Source organism: Suricata suricatta, chromosome 16, assembly GCF_006229205.1.
Source record: "Suricata suricatta isolate VVHF042 chromosome 16, meerkat_22Aug2017_6uvM2_HiC, whole genome shotgun sequence".
Lineage (NCBI taxonomy): Eukaryota > Metazoa > Chordata > Mammalia > Carnivora > Herpestidae > Suricata > Suricata suricatta.
The window spans coordinates 28,527,263-28,534,538 of NC_043715.1; the positions used below are offsets into that span (position 1 = coordinate 28,527,263).

The following is a 7,276-nucleotide window of genomic DNA, read 5'->3' on the forward strand; positions in this document are numbered from 1 at the left end:
CCAACAAAGTTGGAGAAGAGATAATAGTATTTACCAATTTGGGGTTGTTGTTGTTGTTGTTGTTTCCCTACTCCACTGATGACTTTAAACCTGCAGCAAATTATCTTCTTTTTACAACAAGTCGGGTAATTACAAGGTTTTAATGAAAAACATCTCTCTAGATGGGCTCCATCGCTCTCCCCCAACAACACCTTGACGCGTGCTTGCTTATAAAACGGAATGGCTGTAACGTGTTGACATCATGATGAACCGCGGTGGTTTGGGACTCAGGCAGTTCTGAATCCTGACTTGGCCACTTCCTGGCCACGGGATGTTGGCCAAGTACCTCTCAGTTTCTCCATCTGTGAAATGGGGATCATGAGAGGTGCCCAACCTAAGGGCACCGATCTGCTCGGTGCCCCTTGAAAGCCAACCCCCTCTCTGCTCAGCAAGCTGGTGATATCTGCATCCTGCCCGGAGGGAGCCCCTTTTTCTCGTGCACACACAGGTGCTGTACGGCTAGTGGCCCCACACAACCTCCCTGGGAGGTGCTGAGCTTTAAAATGAACTGACTGGGGCGCCTGGGTGGCTCAGTCTGTGGAGCGTCCAACTACGGCTCAAGTCATGATCTCACGGTTCATGGATTCGAGTCCCGCGTCAGGTTCTGTGCTGACTGCTAGCTCAGAGCCTGGAGCCTGCTTCAGATCCTGTGACTCCTTCTCTCTCTGACCCTCTCCTGCTCACACTGTCTCTCTCTGTCTCTCAAAAATAAATAATAACATTAAAAAAAATTTTTTAAATAAAAAAAATAAAATGAACTGATGTAGGCAAAGCACCAGAGTGACATCGGCCCATGGGAAATGGCCAAAGGACGTCAGCTTGATTGATGATGTTGGGGATGGTAAAGGGTCCATAACGAGGTGTCCCACAGCTGATCCATTTCTTCCATTGGGGCAGAGCTTCAGCACTGCCCCACTCATTTGAAGACTCCACCGTTACAAGCTGTCCCCAATGGCGAGTTGGGCTCCCTTGTGACCCATCCCAGGTGACTCTCTCTGGCTCCACAGACCAGCCGCATGATCCCTGCACTGGGGAAGGCGGGGGTGGTCCCGATGTCTTTTTGATTTGGAATGCCTTTTCCCTCAACACCCTTTCCTCAGCTGGCTGGGGAGGTGGGGTTTGCAGTAAATCCCAGGTCCTTGGCACAACCTCAAGCAGCTGGGGCCAGATTCCTACACGTTGGGAGGCCCCTTCAACGGCCACCTTTCCTTCCTCTCCCAGCGATGCACCCCCCCATGTTGGCCTCCCTGCCTTCCCATTCCCTGAGAAGCCCACCCAGCCACTGCCCTGAAAGCTCCTTGGACCCGCTGTGGCCCCTCCAAGGACCTGGATGGAGAGGCGTTTCCACCAGGAAGCGGGGTGCTTGCACCAACCTCCCTCGCGCTCTTGTCCTGAGGCCCCCCTTTTCCTTTGCCCTGGAGCAATCCTGACTTCAAACCAGGGCTCTCTGCTTACCACCTGGGAGCCCTGGGGCCAAGCCATGTTCCTGCCCTGAGCCTCAGTTTCTTTGTCTGGAACATGTGCGTAGAAAGGACACCCACATCTCAAGTCCGTGGTAAAACAAAGTAGCTGGTGGCAAATCGCAGAGGAAGGGACAAGGCCACCGCGTACCAAACCCCAGTGCTGCAGGTCAGGCCCCGGCTGCCCGGCCACACACCAAGAGCCAAAAGTCCTGAGCACAGCTCACCACGCTGGGAGCACCTCTGTCCATTTCAGGAGCAGGTCACAGAGCCACTGGCCAGTTCAGATGTCTGTGCTAACGGGGACATGCGGGCCTGCCACCCCCTTATACTTGCCAAAGCCTGCTATCTGGGAGCACCGGCACACTCACTGCAGGTCTTAATGTTTCAGTGGGGAAAAAAGGTGTCTCCAGTTTCAGTGAGCAAGGTCCCCAGGCCAAGAACCCAGTGCCACCCAACTGGCTTCGTCCTCAAGGCACACCAGGTGATGTCACCAGACAAAAGATCCTGCTATTTAAAAACGAAAGCAGTGTGCTTGCACGACCACATCCTTTCCACTGGATCGACAAAATGACATTTCGGGACCTAGCACAGAGCACCCCCAAGGCAGTGTGCAATGGGAAACCAACCTAACAAGGAAAGAAAGGGTGAGTGTGTTTTACTGGAAGAGGATCTCAGGAAGCACCGTGGGGGTCGGGGAGGGGAGACAAGGGAGGGAGTGTCTTACAGAGCGCGTTCCAGAGCAGGAGGCCGGTGTGGGCGGCGAGGGCTCCATCTTGCTGGGCTCCCTCTGACAGCCTGGGGAGATACCACAATATGGTTGCACAGAGGGCCCAGAAGGTGGGGTATTTACCCACCAAGGCCCATGCTTCACTGGTTGAGGCAGTTCCTTGGGGTTTTCACCTCTTGGGACTGTCCCCCTCACGGGGCCACGAAGACCCTCAGACAGAGACACTAAGCTGTCAGTGACTGTGAGTTGCCTGCCGGGACCTCACCGATGTTTGCTGCAGGCACATCCTCCAGCTCGCTGTCCAAGGTATCTACCGTTATGACCCCATTTTGCAGACGGGGAACCTCAGACTCAGAAAGACTCAGAGGCACATGGGGAGAAAGCAGTGGAGCCAAACTGGAGCCCCGTCCCGGCTGACTCTAGAGCCTGTGCCCTGACCCACCAGGCCGTCCGTCTGTCCATCCTGTGTAAGTTGGAGAAGGTACAATGACAAATGATAGGAAATCCTAGTGAACACTAAGGGTTGTCACAAAAAAACATACTGGAATAAAAATAACTCCCACTCATGACTGTGAAACACGAGCTTGGTGCACAGAGGATGCTCAGCGAAGGTTCCCATCTGTGTTCCCAGCTGTCTGAGCCTGTCCTCTGACAAATACACAGTCTCCCTTGGGAGAAAAAGGCTGCAGACCCTGCACGCTCCTTCCCACCAGCCAGGACAGCTGCAGAAGAGAGGGCGGTTCCCAGGTACAGATGCAACCTCTGTCCACCCAGCACTGGACCCCAGGGAGTCCAGACCCCAGGCCAGGAGAAGCTAGAAGGCGCTAGGCCCACGGGGTCAGACTAGATTGGGTAGTAAGGCTGGGAGAGAAAAGCAAGGGGACAGAGGACACTCAGAGGAGGGGATTCTGGAAGCCTACATCCACGCTACCCTCAAAGAGCCTCCCTTTGTAATCGTCTAATGGCCTGAGCTGTTCCATAGGCCAAGTTTTCCTCCTCTGGCACGTGTCCTAAGTCTGAGCCGGCACATTAATAATAACAGAAGATGCTTGATTCAGCAAATGGCACTTTTTCTGTGTGGCCCTCCCGACCTCCCAAAGAAGCCCAAAGCCTGTCATTCGACGTCCAGCCTGGGCAGCGGAGCCAGAGCACCGCTGTCAGCATCACCGTCAGCCACCAAGTGGTTCCTCTCTACAGTGTGATGGCTCTATAGGCCCGCGACCCAGAGTGAACCCTAAGGCGTCCTAGGCGTGGACGTCAGCAGGTGCATCTGCTACAGACCTGGGGGCTAGAGCCGCCCAGACCGGGGCTCGGATCCTGCCTCTGTCACGTCCCAGCTGAGTGGCACTGGGTGTGTCATTTACCCTCCCCGAGGCCCCATTTATTCCTCATTGGTAAACTGAGGATATTCGTTTCCTGATCCCCAGGGAGTGTTTTTTGGGACTAAGTGAGATACTTTTTCTTTGTGACCCTCCCATATCAAGAGGTCATCTGTCTGGTCCAGGATGACGGCAAAATAGAGGTTTAGGAAAAACCTGCCTGCGACATAACGCACATCCACACACAAAAAAATAATAAATAAAAGAAAGAAAGAAAAGTTGGATACATTATTTTGTAAGAAGGCCCTTTTTCTTCTGGTGCATGAGGGAGCTGGTAAGCAAAGCAAATAAACTCCTGGAGAACAGAACCAATCAGAACACTCAAAAGCAGAGAGAAAGTAAGCGTGGATGAGTGTTTGCCGGAGGACCAGTTGCTAACAAATGGCGGACATAAGCCTTCATTGTAAAGGGACTCTGGTATGGGGGGAAGTCAAGATAAGGCTTGGGAGCTAAGCAAGGTGGCTGTTTAGCTTGGTGACCCCTGGAAGGTGACTCCCTCAGTGAGAGAATTAGGATAAAAAATATATCATCCTATATCTCAATAAAGCTGTTACCCAAAACAGCAGCAGTATCTTGCTGACGTCCCAAAGAAGCCAGACCACGGTGCTTTCGCCAGACTCCCCCAAAAGCTTAGTCATGAGCCGAATGTGGGTCTCGACTCAGAAACCATTCACTAAATCTATACCTATGGCACAAAAAGCCCTGTGCCAACTATTTTTTTAATTTTCTAAAATAGTTATTTATTTTTGAGAAGAAGGAAGAGTTGAAGAGAGAGAGAGGGAGACACAGAATCTGAAGCAGGCTCCAGGCTCCACACTGTCAGCACAGAGTCCGACATGGGGCTCCAACTCATGAACCCCAAGATCATGATCTGAGCCGAAGTCAGATACGTAACTGACTGAACCACCCTGGCGCCCCCCAGCTATCTTTTTTAAGTGGTCCCGGGTTGGTACCTAATCAGGAAGTCTGGCAAAAGCAAATGCAAATTATCTCTAGCATAATGCCTGACGTACTAGCCCTCAAACCATTCCTACAGGGAATGGACCAAGACGACATGACTTCAAAAAAAAAAAAAAAACCTACAAAATCACAAGGAAACAAACCACCATGAGATTAAGACCTGCAAATATGTACATATTTGAACAAACAGAACAGAACAGAAAGTCAAGCATGTCTGGTATGTCTTTAGCATTAAGTGAAACTTTTAGAAGTACATTAGACATATGGCTACATTGATGAGTCTCAAAACCTTATGACGGAGTAAAAGAAGGAAGACACAAAAGGGTTCAGGTTGTGTTATTCCATTTCGGGGAAGTTGAAAAAAGCCAAAGCCATCTATGATGGTAGAAATCAAAGAGTGGTTTCTGAGAAGAAGTAGGTGGGGAGATAGGGAGCAAGGAGCCCCGAAGGTGCTGGTCATGCTCTGATCATCCACTGGCTGGTGGCTATCTATTATATTCACTTTGTGAAAATTCATCCGGCTATAAACCTATTATTTGCACTTCTCTCTATAAGCTATACTTCTATTGAAACAAGGAAAAGAGTAGCATAGATAAATTAGATGCAGTGTGAGGGGAAATTAGTGAACTGGACAACAGGTCTGAAGGAATTATTCAGACTGCACCACAGTGAGAAACAGAGGTGGAAAATTTGGAAGAGGAGAGTTAAAACCCTAGGAGAGTAGAGGGAAAAGGTCTAGCATACATCTAATCTGAGTTCCAGAAAGAAGGAATAAGAAATTGGTGGGGAGGCAATATTCATACAGGAACCGCTGAGAATTTTCCAGAATTAACGGAAGTCACTGATCCTCATGTCTTAGTCGGTTTGGGCTGTCGTAACAAAACATCACAGACTGAGTGGCTTATAAACAAACATGTATTGCTCACAGTTCTGTAGGTGGAAGTCCAAGATCAAGTGGCTGGCAGACTCTGTGTCTGATAAGAGCTCACTTCCTGGTTCCTAGACTTCTGTCTTCTCACTGTGGCATCACATGGTGGGAGTGGTGAGGGATCTCTCTGGAGTCCCTTTTGTAGGACTAGTAATCCTATTTGTGAGGGCCCTACCCTCATAATCTAATTAACTCCTAAAAACTCCACCTCTTATTATCATCACATTTGGCATGAGGTTTCAACATATAAATTCTGTGGAAATGAAAACAGTTACTCACCTGTTTAACACCTCATATCCAAGTCATATAAACATATATGCATCCATGCCCAGAAATATGTTAGTGAAGAAACACCAGCAACAAAGACAAGTTCTTAAGAGCATCTGGAAAACAAAAGTAGGTCCTTACCTACTAAGGACCAGCAACTAGAAAAATAACTGACTCCTCAATAACAATATAGTCATGGCACACAGTGATCATTTAATAAATGGAAGCTATCGTTTTTAGTGTTGGTAACAGCAATAACAGTAGTGGAACTATTTGAATCTCAGCTCTGCCACAGTCTTAACTGTATAACTTGAAGTAAGTCATCGAACTTCTAGGAGCCTTGATTTCCTTGATTAAGAAATAGGTTTGGGTAAAGTTGAAATGAGATCATGTAAGTCAAGTATTTGGCACATGGTTAATGTCAAAATAATATTGGCTATACAACTGACCCTCTGTTGGGCCAGAGCAGGCGTGATGAGAGTCAAGTTCATCTCAAATGATTTTGAGAGGGTACTACGCCAGGATTTTCATTTGAAAGCTCACGAAAGCTCTCCACCAATAGAAAGGATTGATCTGGAAAATGCCAGCTAAGGGCAGACATATGCAGAAGCTTCAAGAAGGAAAAGGTAACGGCAATCCATTCCACAGACTGGTCCCAGGCTACTTCCATTCATGGGGACAACACTCCCTACACACCCACACCCAATTTGCTCATGAGATGAAGAAATATGAATCCGATCATGGCCCTTGTGAATTACATTCTTCCTGTCACTCTGCAAAGTGACACACTGCGATCTCAGTGAGATGTCACAGAAGCTTTGTGAAGTCAGCATAGCGGGTTAAGAATCAGGACTCAGGATGAATGGCTTGCCTGGGAAACAGTGCACATACATAACTGGCAGAACTTGAACTCGGGACTTGTGGCTCACCATCTGGGGCCTGCCCATGGACTCCAAAGGTTCCCCTACCTCTTGAAATAAACAGCTCTCTGTCATCATTCAGGTCTCAGCACACAAGTCCCCTTCCAAGAGATCTTCCCAATTCATTCTCTACTGCTGGCCCCTTTTCACTCCCAAAGTAGCATTCTCCAGTATTCCAAGTCACCTCTATTCACTGTCCATCCGTCTAACACCTTTACTCACCAGAGCATCAGCCAGTGCCTACCAGAGTGCAGGGCATGTGGTAGCCATCCCATTAGTGTTTGTGAAGTGAATAAATGTAGGTCCAGTGAACACATAAAGTTGAGTGAGCTCATTCATGCTGTTATCTCTAACTATGTAAAAAGCTATAGTATCACTTAACAGGGGTCAAAAAACTATATATGTATTTATTCTTGCAACCCTTTTCCACCCACACTGAGCAGCCCTCACTGGATAAAATGCACCAGATGAATAAAGGGAACAGTTCATAAGCACGACGTTGTGTCTCACTTGCCTGCTGCCCGTCCTCGTTCTAAGCCATTCTTGGAACAGAAGAACCGAGACCACTAGGAATTAGAATAAGTCCACTCCTA

At 48.7% G+C, this 7,276-nt stretch overlaps 1 long non-coding RNA gene across 2 annotated transcripts in view; it reads right to left on the reverse strand.

The window, feature by feature from the left end:
• The window catches only part of LOC115280738, a 7,833-nt gene extending 870 nt beyond the window's left edge, over positions 1-6,963 (reverse strand). The window contains exons 1-4 of one of the 2 annotated variants that reach the window (XR_003903902.1): positions 6,906-6,963; positions 5,776-5,879; positions 2,227-2,297; positions 35-341 (exon numbers count right to left, since the gene is read on the reverse strand). This is a non-coding gene — a long non-coding RNA (uncharacterized LOC115280738). Of the gene's footprint in view, positions 1-34; positions 342-2,226; positions 2,298-5,775; positions 5,880-6,212; positions 6,526-6,905 lie in introns of those variants that run through there. The other variant, XR_003903903.1, reaches the window with a different exon arrangement.
• Positions 6,964-7,276: the final 313 nt, after the last annotated feature.